Below are 17429 nucleotides of genomic sequence, written 5' to 3' on the forward strand. Positions count from 1 at the left end.
TGGGGTACTTTTTTTGCATTTTTTCATTAAAAGGACCAGCAGATAGGCTTTGTGGTCACTAATATTAACTTACTTCCCGGTCTTAGTGGGTGGAATGCCCTAAATCTAGTCATGAATTGGGGCTAAACGGGCTCCTCAAGCAGGTCGTAGGTTCGACTCTTTTTAACAGGCGTACTCACAGGAGCTACTCCTTATTCATCAGTTGAAAGAAAAGGGAAGCTTTCTCTCGAGTGGACAAACAAGCATACTTGCAAGACTCAGTCCTACGGTAAGACATGAGATAGGATCGACCCAGTTACTATTTCTATAAAGGCTGGATTGATGGGAGAAAGGTCCCTATTCGAAGGCTCAGCATCTTCATTCACTACGAGGCCATTGTTAATACGTAGATAATAGAAGTGGTGGCAGCTTTCCCTCGATTCAATGGATAATCGCTAATCATGCTCTTCCCTTTTGGCTATCCACAACTCTATTCTCATTTGATAGGGTGGGGTTTCCACGTTAGCCTTGTCGCTTGAATCTGTTATGCTCTCATCCCAAACATAATTTTCCAACAGCCCGAAAGGTTGGTCCTCTCTATCGGAGGGGAATAACCTCTTTCAAGCTTTCTCAGGTTGCTTCTCTCAGGTTGGGGGAAGAGAGAGTGGTCGAGCTGATCGTAGAGCACTGTTATGCGTTAGCATTCTTTGATGCAGGAGCACGTAACCTAGAAATGGATACACTTTGTGGCCAATGGGAATCTCAGTGTTACGTAGTCCACACTCAACTGCTTTGTTTATTAGAATATGCATATAGTCATGGGTTACACCTTGTAGCCGATGGTATCCCAGTATCGTGTACCCCGGGACTATACATGGAAATGGACCCGCTTCGTGGCTGATGGTGATCCTGGTGTCATGTGGTCCATACTAACTATATCATTATGAAAGGCATGTAGGATATTACGGTCAAGTGACATTTCCTACGCTACGTCCCCTTGCCAACAGGGGTTAAGGTGTTGGATAACTCAATGGTGGTGTATTCGATGAACCTTCCTAGAATGCCACACCCGTGGTACGATGTGATTGTTACCGAATACGAAAACTAGTCCAGCATGGCCAATGGTGATCCTGGTGTCGTGACTACCAGGAGGGGGTTATTTTATGGGTTGGCTAGGTGATTGATGGATGCATCCCGAGACCGGTAGGCTCCTAATCATGACTAGAGTTTGTATCACTGTGTAGTCAATGGCGCTTTAGAGACCAGGGATATAGCTTAATGTGCCATAGTAGCATTACCAAACTTAGTTGTATTGTTAGGTGGTTTAATAATCAATCGGATTGCATAATTCGCATCATGGACTATATGTTTAATTTCTGTATTCATGTCATCATGGAATATTATATATGTGAATGTTTGTGCTTGGTTCTGTGATGAGCACATTTATCTGTGAAATCTAGGGTAGTAAAGCATGCATTTTACATATTTAGAATGGAGATACCTTGGGTTTTTACTCTCTTTTTATAGGTTTTGTATTTTAAGGGCTTTAAGCATTATCGGGCGTCATATTTCTCCAACAACAACTACCTAGTGTAATTGGTGAGCTATGGTGTGTAAAATTCCCTTACTCAACAGAAGGTCTCAAGTTCGAATCTCATGGTTGTCTTCTTTTGGAGAAATTTGTTGAAGATTTCCTGCTTTTCATCACTTAAAGAACTAAGGGCATGGAGGGGATTTTCACATCAAATTAGAAGCAAGGAAAACCGTGGGAGGGGGAAAAAAGGAAAGAAAAAAAATGAGACATAAATCTTGTCCAAATCTTCTATCTCCTCCACATCATCACCAGAAGATTGTCCAAACCATACAAAGTAAGAAAGAAAATCGACCAAGGGAAAGAAAAAAAATCGGCCAACAAAGGTTGTACACAAGATTTGAAGAGAGGGAGAAAAAGAAGAGAAAAATAAATAAATAAATAAAATAAGTAAAAAAATTATAGGAAATTTTTCCAAGTTTATTTCTCTCTTCTCTCTCCTCCACCTTAACACTTTTGGTCTCAAAAGATCTCACCTACCAATTGTGATTTTTTTCCTTTTGGGAAAGAGAAATTTGTTACCCTATCTCCCCATTCCCTATAAATACAACTCATATAAGAGGAGGAGAGACACTTCATTCTTCTTCTAGGATTTTTTTAGTTGTTCTTTCTCTCCCTCTATCACTCTCTTTAGTTTTAGTTCTTCTTTATTTTTTCTTTAGTCACTTTTGTAATAGTTTTTAATTTCAATTAATGCAAGCACTCTTTTATTTTTATTCAGCTTTTTATGTTTATGATTTATGCAATTGAGTTCTAATTTTTAAAGTTATAGTTCTAGGCTTAGATCTAGGTGACAAGATCACGAGCCATGGAGCATCTCTTTTTTTTCAAGTTCAGTTTTTTTTTTCAAAATTTGTTTTCTCCAGGCCTAGAAATTTCAGATTTGGTTCATTTTAGATCTCGTTTTAGGGTTGGTAGTATCTCAAATCACCCAAGCTTTCAAGTTCAAGCATTGATTCAGGTAGGTAGGCTTCTTTAATAGTCTTCTCTCCCCCCTCTCATTCCCTCTTCTGACTACCCTTTCTTTCTTAATTTAGGAATTTAATTTCAGTCATTACATTATTGCTTTTCCTTTCCCCCAAAGTTCATGGTTAGTGTATGTGTTGGCTTTGCCCCTCCTAACCATAGAATCATCATTTTATTTTTTTTATTTTAATTGCTTCCCTTTCCCTAAAGCTAAGTAGAGTAACCCTTGTAAGAGTGACTCTCTGGTCAAGTAGGGAAGCTCATATTATGAAGCATCCCTCGGGCTAAGTAGAGAAACCTACTTGTGAGCCTCTCTATAGCTTTATCCCCTTTTTTTACTTTATTTTTATTTTAGTATTTTTTTCCTTCATTATTTTTTTTAATTACATGGGTTGTTTATTTTCAGTTATTTATTTGTTTAATTTTAATTGCATGGCTTGCATATTTAAATTCTTAGATGATGAATGGTTATGATGTTATTTTAGATACATATGTTTAGAATGGTAGTTAGAATTAGATCACAACCATTATTAATCAGTTCACTTTCGTAATACTAAAAGAAGCAAAAAAATAAAGTGGCTAGTCTCCTTGTGTTCGACCTATAGCTACATTGATCTGTACGTTTGTGGTTACATTTTAAATCCTAACAAGTTTTTGGCACCGTTCCCGGGGAGACAGTTCCATGTAATTTTTTACTTTCTTTTGGTAAATCGGAGTGCTTTGTTTGCTCTGTTTTATTTTTCCTTTTCTTTTATTGAATTCCTGAGAAGAACAGCTTGTAATAATAGTTGTATCGATGGAGGTCACCATGCCTCACAGTATGATAAAGACAGGTTTCACCCTGTAGCAGTACCTCAGGAATTGACCTGAGCAACCCCGGATCCCTGCCAGTAAGCTCCCAAAAAGCAAAAATAAAATCAAAAAATCATTAAAAAAAATTTTTGCTATCCATTCTTTTGTGCTTGTCTTACTCTAGTTGTGGGTAGTTTTCTGTTGCATGAGTGTTAGGTGGGTACGTAATATTAAGAATCGGTTAGAAAGAAGAGATCCAACAAGTAGTGACCCTATATGTTTGCTCTCTTTAAAACCCTTCAATATGGGAGACCAACAGTAAAACCCTCCACCTAAATCTCTGAAAGATAAGTTCAACCTGCTAGAACAGCCTAATCTTCCTACATAGTTCTACCACAAGCTCAGGGCAATAATTTTGAGCTCAAATCTCAGTACATCACTATGTTGCCCCACTTTTATGGGTTGACCTTTGAGGATGCATACCTATTTATAAGGAAATTTGAAGAGGTATATGTTCTAATCAAGATCCAACAACTTTCTAATGATGCTGTTAAGCTTAGGTTTATCACTTTTGCATTGAAATACCAAGCTAAGAAGTAGTTTTATGGGTTACCCACAAATTCCATAACCTCATGGGAACAGTTCACAGTTGTCTTCCTTAAGAAGTTTTTCCTAACTCACAAGACCAATAAGCTTAGAAGTGATATCCTTCAGTTTAGGCAAAAGCCTAGTGAGTCCTTTTCCAAACTTATGGAGAGATTCAAGGATCTACTCCAAGAATACCCTCACCATGGCCTAGACTTATGGCATTTATATCAAATAATTTATGAGGGTATTGATTATCCAACTAAACAAATAATAGAGTCTATGTGCCCTGATGGATTTACATCCTTTACAGATAAAGGAAAGGCATAGAAATTCTTACTTGACTTAACTGACAAAACCCGTGAGTGGGAATTAACCCAAGAGGTGAAAGAATCATAGGAGGAAAAGGATATTTTGTGGATGAGATAGTAGCTAAGGAAGCCCATTTGGACAGCCTAATCAAGAGGATTGAGGCTATTGTTCCTAGAGAGCCATCATCAGTCAATTTAGTTAAGATTTGTGCTTGGTGTCAGTCCCCTAGACATGTCATAGAAGAATGCCCCAATATCTCTGGGGAAGCTTTTAATGATAGTGTTAATGCCTTATACCAGAATAATCCATCTAGTAACACCTACAATTCAGGATGGAGAAATCACCCAAATTTCTCCTGGAATTAGGGCAATCAAGCAGGACCTTCCAATTTTCATAATCAATGTCAACTTGGACCCCAAAGGCCTCCCTTTGCACAATAATATTTTTTCCAAAATACTTTTCTTAGGCCAAATGTAGGTCCTCAGGTTAGTTTTCCTATGGCCCCTCCCCTATCATCTTATCAGCAATCCCTTGGGTTTACCAATACTGGAGAGGTAAGTAGAATAAGTGACTTAAAAAAAAATATGGCCCTCCTCATGACAAGCCATCAAAATCTTACGAGAGAACTCACCCAAATTGTCTCAATTATGCGTGAGAGGGAGAAGGGAACTTTACCCAATCAACCAGAGCCTAACCCCAGGCATCATCAGGATATTAGCTCACAAGCACCAACTAATGCACTACTAAATGTAGTACAAGGTTAGACCCAACAAGGGCTCTCCAACCAATGTAATGTTATTTATGCTCTTAGGAGTGGTAGAGAGTACCAACAGTGTGATACCCTACTTTTAAAACCCGGTCTAATTACACGGTTAACCCGGTTTAACCATACAGGACCCAAACCAGAGAGGGCTAAGGCGGGTTCCTTATGGACTATGATGGCAAGGGTGACTTTGAACACGGGTTAGCCAGACAAGTCCGAGTCAGTGCCAGAGGAGACGGGTGTACCCAAGCCGTGCACGTGCACGTATCATAAGGCCATATACGGGTAATGCTGGTAAGTAGCCGTATCCTAAAGCACATACGTATAATATACCTTATGCCGAGAGTCAAATTCCATCAAAAGCCTACTTGTTGGCCCAATTTCGGCCCTCAGGTGGGCGGTCACAGGTGGGCGCATCCGCCCACCTGAGTGACCCACCCATGTAGTTACTAGTTGTTTTAGAAAATATAAATAGCATTATTGTGTTTTTAATTTTCTCATTTATTACATTAGGGAGTTTGGTGAGAAGAGTAAAGAGGAGAGAGAAAAGAAGGGAAAAAGAGAACAGAGAAGAGGAAAAGGGAAGGAAGAGGAAGAAGAAAGGGATTTGAGCGGCACCAAGGTTCGATCTTCCCATTCCGATGCCGGAAAAGTGATCCCCAGCACGAGATCTACAATTAGAGGTGAGCAAAGACTATGTTTCTTAAACTTTCACCAAACCCAAGTAAAATCCTTGATTTGGGTAGAGTTCCTTGAGATCTTGTAAATCCCCCTTGAAATGACGAATCTAAGGTTTGATAGATGGTCTATGTGTTGATTTGAACGATTTGAAGAAGTGTTTACTAGGTTAGAGAAGCATTGGTGATTTCTTGAGCTAAGAAGTGATTTTTGGGGTTTTGAAAGAGTTCTTGAGCAAAGAAGGTAAGATGGCTTTCCAATCGTTAAATCTAACTTAGATCTAGGTTAGAATCATCTTATGAGACCTTGAATGTGTGGAAAATGGATTTGGAAAAGCCCCATTTATTTTCCCAAAGACTGGAGAAAGTTTCAAGAAAAATGGCATTTTTCTACCCTCTCAGGTGGGCTAAGACTGGTGGGCCAAACGGCCCTCCTGAGAGGGCAGGCCCTCGGGGCCGACCGGTGGGCCCTGACCGGTAGGCCGATCGGAGGGCCGACCTACCCGCCAGTCATGATCGATGGGTCGATCAGTGGGCTAACCTGCCTGCCAGTCAGGACCAGTGGGTCAAGACTAGTGGGCCGACCGCCCACCTGTGAAGATCGGTGGGCCGTGACGGGTGGGCTGTCCGACCCACCCGAGAGGCCCCTAGTGTGATTTTTGTGTCCGAATGGACCCAAAACGGACGTACGACCTTCTTTTATGATTCTAAATATGATTTAACCATCAAATCTTGTTAGTTTTGACTCCAAAGTGGTGAAATGCTAATCTCATTCACTTATGATAGGTTCACCGAAATTTACGTTTCTCGCGGTGGATCTCACCCGTACCGGGCGTGAGTCTTTGTACACAACAAGTAAGTGGGGAGAGGACGTTTGGCTTTATTTTAAGGCTTGTTATGCATCATTTTATTGTATCTAGATTAGCCATGTCATCATGCAAACTATGTGTAGCTTAGTCATCCTCATATGATTATGACATGCGTGAGGTGTTTTACTTTCTCAATGCTAAATGATTGATGTGCTTATGTGATGGATGATAGAATCATTGTGCATGATGCATTATTAGACTAGATGTCGTAGTTGACTTGAAAACGAGTACATTGGTGGCCCGTGGAATGGGACGCGGTGGCACTATGCAATCGTACTATGTCATATAGGAGCATGTGGTTTAGGATTATCATCTTCCCGTGCTACAACCCTTCCCAACAGGGCTAGAGGTGCTGGGTTACCATTTGGGGGAAAGCAATGGTCGTGGTTGTCGGGTCACTGTGGCGGTTAGACGTACGTCCGGTTAGTCATTAGGACAGTCGGCAACCTCGGTGGTATATTCAAGAGGGCCAATTGTACTGCTTTTAAATTGCTGGAGTCAGCACCTTTACTTTCTGTCATTTACTTTTATGTTGAGAGCCGGTAGTCGGCATGCTTTACTTTTTTGAGTACTCACAGTGGGCCTTCTCCGATAGCCCTATGAGCGTATCGCGGGATGGAGTTCGCGGCTCATACCCAGAGTATACGCGCACTGTGATTATAGTAGCACTAAACTCAAGACTTAGTAATGTTGTTTAGGTGGATGTGATTTAAAATGAATTGCATAGCATATAGTGCATGTGGTTGTGATTGTTGTGTGGATTGTTGTGTGGTCCTTCTTTTCACTTACTGAGCTAGTGAGCTCATCCCACGTGTACACCTCTTTTAGATGATTCCGTAGGTTACCCACATGAAGGTCAATGGTCTGACCCCACAGTTGAGTTCCCCGACAAGGATTGGTGGGTCCCCAAGGAGTGTGGGCACGACACGGATTGCATGTGCGAGGACTGTGCTGCGGGACCGTAGTATTGACGTCGTGCAGGGTTATACTTTTTTATTCTTTTGTTGACCCCTTTTTGTGTACTTGATACGTGAATTATTATTCTTTTGTGTAAATATCATGCCTACGGGCCCACATGTAATTATCTATATACTACAATTTGGGTATCAAGTATATTGGGGGTATTTACAAGTAAATTAAGTCTTCCACTGAACTTTTGAACATATATCTTAGATGTGTGTATGTTGTGGTTGGGTACTGTATCAGATGATCCTGGCAGATTTGGGTTAACCGGAGTTAACCAAATCACCGGTCTGATTCTGTGTGAACGGGCTGTGACAAACAGAGTGTTCCTAACTCTTCCCCATCCTTTATTCCTGTTAACTCTGCTTCAGTTGAGAACACAAGTGTGCCTCTTGTTCCAGGTTCATCTGATGAGCCTAAAGATTCTTCTGAAACTAAAGATAATTTGATTGAGGAAATCAAAAATGATTCTTCTGAAAAAGGGCAAATCCCTAACAGTCCTTATGTTCCTCCTGTCCCATTTCCTAATCGCTTGGCAAACAAAAAAAAACTACTTCTATGGATAAAATTTTAGAAGTCTTCAAAAAGGTAGAAGTGAACATCCCTCTTTTGGATGCCATATCCCAGATCCCCACCTATGCAAAGGTACTGAAAGATTTGTGTACTCACAAACGTATCACTGGTTTGCCCAAAAAGGCATTCTTGGCAGGTGACATTAGTTCCATAATTACTAAGCCTATAGCAGCCAAGTACAAAGATCCAGGGAGCCCTACCATAGCTTGTGTCATAGGTAACACCTACATTGAGCATGTGTTAGAGCTTGGTGCAAGTGTGAATCTTTTACCTTACCATGTGTACAAGCAACTAGGATTGGGAGAATTGAAAGCCACTGGAACTACTCTTTAGTTGACAGATAGGTCTGTTAAGATTCCTAAAGGGATGGTTGAGGATGTCTTACTAAAGGTGAGGGAATTTATTTTCCCTGTTGATTTCATTGTGTTAGATACCAAGCCCTTCTCAATCAAGGATGAGATCCCAATAATTCTAGGAAGACCATTCTTGGCTACTATTAATGCATAAATCAATTGTCGGAATGGTTTCCTAAGGTTATCTTTTGGTAACCAAACTGTTGAGTTTAACATGTTTAGGATAGGCAAGCAACCACATATGGAAGAAGAGATCAATATGCTTTAGGATTTTCTGAATTTTTTTGATGATATAATTACCAACTTTGATATTAATTTTAATTTAGAATTCCAAGAGTATATGGATGAGTTGGATGATGATAGTAAAACTTTATTTTTTGAAGTCCTAAGTCTTCACACACCTGTGGATCCCTTAGGACCCATTTCCAATTCCATTCCTAAATCTTCCATAGTTGAGCCCCCTAAGCTAGATCTTAAGGAGTTGCCATTTAATTTGAGGTATACTTTCCTAGGGCTTGACTTGACTCTTCCTGTAATAATTTCTTCAAATTTAACTTCTAGCTAGGAAGAGGAGTTACTTAAAGTGTTAAAAGATAATAAGAAAGCCCTAGGTTGGACCATGGCTGATATCAAGGGTATAAGCCCTTCTATTATGAAACATCATATACATCTTATGGAGGATTCCAAATCATCCATGGAACCCCAAAGAAGAGCTAACCAAGTGATGATGAAAGCCATTAAGAAAGAGATCCTAAAGTGCTTGGATCATAGAATAATTTGTCCTATTTTTGACAACCAATGGGTAAGCCCAGTTCACATAGTGCCTAAGAAGTCTGGTGTGACTGTAGTTCCCAATGTCAATAATGAATTAATTTCAACCCGTGTCCAATCAGCGTGGAGGGTGTGTATAGACTACAGGAAACTTAATGTTGCAACCTGGAAGGACCACTTCCCATTGCCATTCATTGACCAGATGTTAGAGAGGTTAGCTGGACATGAATACTATTGTTTTCTTGATGGATATTCTGGCTATAACCAAATCCCAATTGCTTTAGAGGACCAAAATAAGACCACTTTTATATGCCCATATGGAACATTTGCTTACAGGCATATGCCTTTTGGGCTTTGTAATGCCCCTGCTACGTTCCAACAATGCATGATGAGCATATTTTATGACATGGGCGAAAAATTCTTAGAATTATTTATGGATGACTTTTCAATTCATGGGAATTCCTATTCTGAATGCCTTCATCATCTTTCTCTAGTTTTGAAAAGGTGCATATCTAAAAATTTGATTTTGAATTGGGAGAAATGTCATTTTATGGTTAAATCTGGTATTGTTTTAGGTCATGTAATATCTAAGGAGGGAATTAAAGTAGATAGAGCCAAAGTAGATTTAATTGATAATTTACCACCTCCTCAATCTGTTAAGGATGTCCAGTCTTTTTTAAGGGCATGCGAGCTTCTACAGAAGGTTTATTAAGAACTTTAGTCAGTTAGCCCAACCTCCCACTTCATTACTTGCCAAAGATCAAACTTTTGAGTTTTCTAAAGAGTGCTTAGAATCTTTCAAGCAATTTAAGAAGGAGTTGACCAATGCACCCATTGTTCAACCACCTGTTTGGACTGAACCTTTTGAATTGATGTGTGATGCTTTGGATTTTGCCATAGGAGCGGTTTTGGGTCAAAGGATTAATAACTTGCCCACTGCCATTTTGTCACACCCCACTCCTGACAGACCCAACTTACCATTAGGAATATTGGTGGTGTGAGTAAGACACGTACCTATCTTACAAACCTACTAGGATCTCTGATAACAGTACCTTAACATTTTCACAATCTCACATTACAAACCAATAGAAGCAGTGGAATCGGAGTATAGTAACGAAATTTATAAATAAATGGGGAAACATCTAATGGTAATATAATATCAATAACCGAGTTATTCTGTTACCTTCATCCATGACATATACTATAATATTAAGAAAATATACGATCCACAACTATATCCAAAAGTATCAAAAGAGGATGTACAATCTCACGGTGCGGCTTAAGCACAATGATCGCAAGCATAGTCCTAATCGTGTTCCTCCGCTTATGGCATCCACCAGTCACTCACACCATACTCTGACCTAGAAGATACTGGGTCACCTGCCATTGGCACCACAGTACCTGCATCATCATCTAAAAAGGGGTGTATACGTGGGGTGAGCTTTCCAACGTGCTCAGTGAGGGGTGGGGCAAGCACATCAAGCAAGATAATAGTATTAATAATTTATGATGCATGATTGTAGAAATTAAGCACATAGTCCATGATGCTCGTGATGCAGTTCATTTTTTTATTATCCACCTAACAATACAAACTAAGTCTGGCAAATGCTACTACGGCGCATTAGGCTATATCCCTTGTCTCGGAAACGACATCAACTACGCAGCGATACAACCCCTAGCTGTGATTAGAAGTCTGTCGGTCCCCGTATGCGTCCATGGGTTACCCAGCAAACCCCTAATATCCCCCTCCTGGCAGTCAAGACACCAGTAACACATCGGCCACGCCAAACAGGTTCCTACCTCCGGTAACAATCACATCGTACCGCAGGAGTGGCACTTTGGAAAGGCTCATCAAACATACCATAATGGGTTATCCAACACCTCAATCCCTGTTGGTAAGGGTGCATAGCATAGGGAGTGATACCTAACCACATATATACTACATACCTTTATAATGATACAGTTAGTATAGATTACACGATACCAGAGAGACCTCGGCCATAAAGTGTAATCCATCTCCAAATACAGTCTCGGGTACACGATACCAAAGAAACCTTAGCCACAAAGTGTAACCCGAGACCATCTACCTAATCTAGCATGCAAATAGCAGTTGAGTATGGACTACGCAACACCGGCAAGACCTCGGCCATGAAGTGTATCCATTTCCAAATGTAGTCCCGGGGTACACGATACCAACGAGACCTTGGCCACAAAGTGTAACCCATGACTATAACTAGCTCTAATACACATAATTAATGGATAAATGCATCATACATATGGCAATCACGACACCGGTACCACATCGGCCACACCGGATCCCGTCATACATTTCTATACACTTTATATTATGATCAAAAAATGACAATTTCAATTAAACATATAATTCTAAGAATGTGAACAATTAAATATTTAGTAAACATTTAAAAATAAACACATTCCATCCCTCACCTGTTTTACGATCAATCGTGTTCGGGTTCAAGTACTGCCACCAATCGATCAATTCAATTCCAGCTTTGGGACACGTATATGTCACTATCCTAGACACAAGGGAATCGTACATTAGAACACGTTGAAAACATTGGGAGGGACCCACATAGGTCACCCCCAAATTATACAAACACTATCTCCCAATGACAGTAATGTCACACGAACAACCACCAGAAACAGGGCATTTCCACCAGAAATATCGACCTATTTTCAGTGGAGCTGACAGAGAGCACATCAGGCTCCATGTCCACTGGAAATATGCCACTAAAAACAGACCCAATGGATCCGGTGGACTGTTTTAGGTGGAGGTACAAGGCAGTCCAACCAATTTGGGGCTTTTTGGCTCAGGCCCGATTGCCAGGATTTGTTTCATAGAGTTTGTAGGGGATGTCCCTAGAATCATTCTAAGCCAAGAAAATTCCATTTCCATCAAGCCATTTGGGAGATAAGTCAATCAAACGATCGAAACCCTAGTTTGTCTTTTGGCATTACGTGTTATCAGAGCTCACCGGGCTTGATTCGAGCTCGGTAACAACATCGGGGGGTAGAACACCCATCCTATAACCCTAACATGGTGTGTACACTAAGATTCCATCCATACCTAGCTTTATCTAACCCAGAATGAAGAGAGAGAGTGGCATGGGAGGCTGTACTTATCTCCGATAGCGATTCCAGCGACAAGGCGACAGTCGGCACCAAGGTAAGCCTTCTATCCCCTCCTTCTTCCTTTTCTTCTTCCTTCGTCTTCTCTTTCTCTCCTCTCCTACATTGGGCACAAGGGAAATGAGGAAATATTCATCTCCTCTTTCTCTCCTCTCCTACATTGGGCACAAGGGAAATGAGGAAATAAATCCTCATTTCCCAACTTATAACTTAAGTTGGGCCTTAGGGTCCATTTGGTTTCGGCCTCTTTTGAACCAATCGATTTAAAATGAATTTCAGTGCATGAGGACCCACACATTTAGGTCCATAAGGTGTTCATATCAAGAGGAAGGTGTGGAGGATGGTTTGGGATCATCCAAAACCATTTATGATGATGATACGAGTGGCAAGACCCATGGGCATCGAAACCTCGACATCAGCCTGTGGACCCACCAGAAATAGGCACCGGATTCATGCCCAGGCTTCTTTTGATGGTTTGTTTCTAGTGGTCAAGACTGCTTGCTATCTTGACAACTTACTGTCCCATGGTTGGTCTCGCACAGGTGGTTACCCTCAGACATGCCCAAGGCTTTTCGACAATTATGATGCATGCTGAAAATCAAGTGTGGGGAGTCGGGTCACTTACCATTTGGGATTAGAAGGTATGATTCCCCTCTAGTTAGATAGGCATGTAATGCACAAACATGTGGGGTCATCTCTACCCCTTCGACAATATGCAGTTGTGAGCCAAAACCTTATCGTACTTTCAATCTCCGATCCGAAGCCTGTCACTACAATTCAAATTAGACCAGATTAGGGCACGGGTGTAACACATTTACTATGCTAGTAGGACCTTAAATGATGCACAACTCAATTATATAACCACTGAAAAAGTATTTTTAGCTGTTGTTTTTGCATTAGAAAAGCTTTTGTCTTACTTAGTTGGTTTACATGGTGTATACTAATCATTCTTCTCTTAGATACTTAGTTCAAAAAAGGATGCCAAAGCCCGTCTCATTAGGTGGGTTTTACTTTTACAAGATTTTGATTTTAAAATTAGGGATAAGAAAGGAGTTGAAAACCTAGTTGCAGACCATTTATCCCGGCTTTCCAATTCCTTGACTATCGATTCTCCAGTCAACAAGAACTTTCCAGATGAATAGTTATATATAGTGTCCAGTGAACCATGGTTTGCTGATATTATCAACTTCTTAGTTTCAGGAGTGACTCCGGATCATTGGTCCACCCAAGATAAGTATAGGTTTCATTCCCAAGTTAAGTATTTTTTCTAGGATGATCCTTATTTGTTTAAGATATATCTGGATCAGATTATCTGACGATGTGTTCCTGATCATGAGCAACGTTCCACTCTCTTTTTGCCATGAACATTCATGTGGTCGACGCTTTGGACCTAAGAAGACAGTCGCAAAGGTTCTCCAATGCGGATTTTATTGGCCCATTCTTTTCAGAAATGCTTTTGATTTTTACAAGGCTTGTCCCACTTGCCAGTATTTTGACCATATCAATAAGAGGAACATGATGCCCCTCAACCCTATTTTGGTAGTTGAGATCTTTGATGTATGGGGCATTGATTTCATGGGACCATTCCCTATTTCCTTTGAGAATCTGTACATACTTTGGCTATTGATTATGTTTCTAAATGGATAGAAGCCATACCTTGTAAATCTAATGACCACAAAGTGGTGGTCCAGTTTCTCAAAGAGAACATTTTTTTTGGCATTGGTGCACTACGTGCAATAATTAGTGATAGGGGTACTCACTTTTGTAATCGACCTTTTGAAGCCTTAATGAAAAAGTATGAGATCACCCATAAGTTATCTATCCCTTATCACCCCCAAACTAGTGGCCAAGTGGAGGTGTCTAATAGGCAAATCAAACAAATCTTGGAGAAAATTGTTAATCCCAACCGTAAGGATTGATCCCTTAGGCTCATTGATGCCTTGTGGGCCCATCGGACTGCATTTAAGACCGACCTTGGTCAGTCTCCCTACCGTTCGGTATATGAGAAATCATGTCACTTACAAGTTGAGTTAGAGCAAAATGGCCATCAAGAAGCTCAACTTTGATTTGTCTGATGCAGAAATTCATCTTAGGCTCTAACTATCTGAGTTGGAGGAACTTAGGAATGATGCCTATGAAAGTTCTAGAATTTACAAGGAAAAGACAAAAACCTTCCATGATAAGCACATTTTGCGTAAATCTTTTACAATTGGTGATAAGGTCTTATTGTACAACTCTCAATTGCATCTTTTCCCTAGTAAGCTTAGATCCCGATGGGATGGCCCGTTTATTGTCCATAGTATATATCCCCATGAGGCTGTGGAGATTCTGAATCCAGGAACAGGGGTAATTTCAAAGGTTAATGGTCAGCACTTGAAACCGTTCCTTGAGTTTCCTACAACTGGTAGTGAAGAGGTCATGGATTTCTATGAACCCCTGTACATAGATGATTGACTTTACCTAGGTATGACCCCCTTGCATTGTCTTTGCTTTTAATTTTTTCCATGCATTGAGGACATTGCATGACTTAAGTGTGGGGGAGGGAAACCAATTTTTGTTCTTTCCACTTTGTTTTATTTGTTTTTCTTTTTGTTTTTAAGCTTGCTAAGAATGAAGTCCTACTTTGGCTTTTGGTTAATAATCATACCATTCAGTTGCTTGATGTATGAAAATAAAAGTTTTGATTAAGGTACCCATTTTGAACGTATAAAAACTCTGTTGAGAAGAAAGAAACAAGCCTGTGTCTTGAGATGGGACTTTCTTTTGAAAAATAAGAGACCCCTGTTTTATGGTGTTGGACCATATGTAACTTTATGAGTTCCTGTACTTTTGATTTGGAGTTGAGACCTTCTTTTTAATTTGGCATGAGTTGACAAATGCACAATTTTTAAATGAAGTGTAAAATGTGGTATAAAGAAGAATAAGAGTTGATTCCCTTGGAACTAGATAAGGAATTGCGTCTCAGGAAGCGTGGTGTCTTGATCGAAATTCCTAGGGAGAAAACTTTTGAAAGAACCCTAGCATCACTGTCTTTGTAGGCATATGCAAAAAAGCAAAGCTACATAGTAACTTTAGTGTCTGGTGTTTGCTCCACCATGTCATTCAGGCCAAAAGTAGTAAGGATGAGCACATGTCATTAATGCTTAGTAACATGTTTGGTCAAAAACACTCCAACGCCTTAGTCATTGGTTTCCTATTTCTTCACAAGTGGTTTTGCCTTAAGATAAGGATGTTTTGGAGGTGACAAGGTGAGTTCTAAATTAAAAAATATGCTAGTGCCTGGAATTGATATGGGGTAATAAAAGTTCAAGTGTGGGGGTCCCTTATAAGAGGAATTATCTTTGCTCCGGATCAGTATGGCCCTTACCTTTAGCCAAGGTTGGGATTTGTTTATTCTGAATTTTGGGTGTATATTCACTGCAAACACCCACGAGACACAACTCGTCCACTAGGGGTGACCTAGGGGTTTAATGGTTTGTTGCACATGCTAAGTGCGACCGTGATTCCTACGAAAGTGAGTTAAGTTTTTTTTGTTTTTATTCTTTTTCTTTTTGTTTTGCTCGAAGACTGGCAAAATCTAAGAGTGGGGGATTTCTGATGAGCACATTTATGTGTGAAATCTAGGGTAGTAAAACATGCATTTTACATATTTAGAATGGAGCTACCTTGGATTTTTACTCTCTTTTTATAGGATTTGTATTTTAAAGGCTTTAAGCATTATTGGGCATCATATCTCTCCAACAACAACTACCTAGTGTAATTGGTGAGCTATGGTGTACAAAATTCCCTTGCTCAACAGGAGGTCCCAAGTTCGAATCCCATGGTTGTCTTTTTTTTGAGAATTTTGTTGAAGATTTCCTGCTTTTCACTCACTTAAAGCACTAAGGGCATGGAGGGGATTTTCACATCAAATTAGAAGCAAGGAAAATCATGGGAAGGAAAAAAAAAAAAGGAGAAATAAATCTTATCCAAATCTTCTTTCTCCTCCACATCATCACCAGAAGATTGTCCAAACCACACAAAGCAAGAAAGAAAATCGTCCAAGGGAAAGAAAAAAAATCGGTAAACAAGGGTTGTGCACAAGATTTGAAGAGAGGGAGAAAAAGAATAGAAAAATAAATAAAAAAAGAAAAGAAAATAAGCAAAAAAATTATAGGAAATTTTTCCAAGTTTATTTCTCTCTTCTCTCTTGTCCACCTTAACGCTTTTGGTCTCAAAAGATCTCACCTACCAATTGTGGTTTTTTCCCTTTTGGGAAAGAGAAATTTGTTACCATACCTCCCCATTCTCTAAAAATACAACTCATGTAAGAGGAGGGGAGACACTTCATTCTTCTTCTAGGGTTTTCTTTAGTTGCTCTCTCTCTCCCTCTTTCACTCTCTTTAGTTTTAGTTCTTCTTTATTTTTTCTTTAATCACTTTTGTAATAGCTTTTTATTTCAAATAATGCAAGCACTCTTCTATTTTTATTCAGCCTTTTATGTTTATGATTTTTGTAATTGAGTTCTAATTTTTAAAGTTATAGTTCTAGGCTTAGATCTAGGTGACAAGATCACGAGCCATGGAGCATCTCTTTTTTTTCAAGTTAAATTTTTTTTTTCAAGATTTGTTTCCTCCAGGCCTAGAAATTTCAAATTTGGTTCATTCCAGATTTGATTTTTGGGGTTGGCAGTATCTCAAATCACCTAAGCTTTCAAGTTCAAGCATTGATTCAAGTAGGTAGGCTTCTTCAATAGTCTTCTCTCCCCCCTCTCACTCCCTCTTCTGACTACCCTTCTTTCTTAATTTAGGATTTTAATTTCAGTCATTACATTATTTTTTTTCCTTTCCCCTCAGGTTCATGGCTAGTGTATGTGTTGGCTTTGCCCCTCCTAGCCATAGAACCATCATTTTATTATTTTTATTTTAATTGCATCCTTTTTCCTAAAGCCAAGTAGAGTAACCCTTGTAAGAGTGACTCTCTGGTCAAGTAGGGAAGCTCATATTATGAAGCATCCCTCGATCTAATTAGAGAAAGCTACTTATGAGCCTCTCTCTAGATTTATCCCCTTTTTTTTACTTTATTTTTATTTCAACATTTTTTTCT

The 17429-nt window shown here is 39.7% G+C and overlaps 1 non-coding gene across 1 annotated transcript; it reads right to left on the minus strand.

The window, feature by feature from the left end:
- Positions 1–4018: 4018 nt before the first annotated feature.
- LOC122087750 lies at positions 4019–4125 on the minus strand. Its single transcript, XR_006142827.1, has one exon. It is a non-coding gene; the product is annotated as a small nucleolar RNA R71 (small nucleolar RNA).
- Between the last annotated feature and the right edge of the window lie 13304 nt (positions 4126–17429).

Source organism: Macadamia integrifolia, chromosome 8, assembly GCF_013358625.1.
Source record: "Macadamia integrifolia cultivar HAES 741 chromosome 8, SCU_Mint_v3, whole genome shotgun sequence".
Lineage (NCBI taxonomy): Eukaryota > Viridiplantae > Streptophyta > Magnoliopsida > Proteales > Proteaceae > Macadamia > Macadamia integrifolia.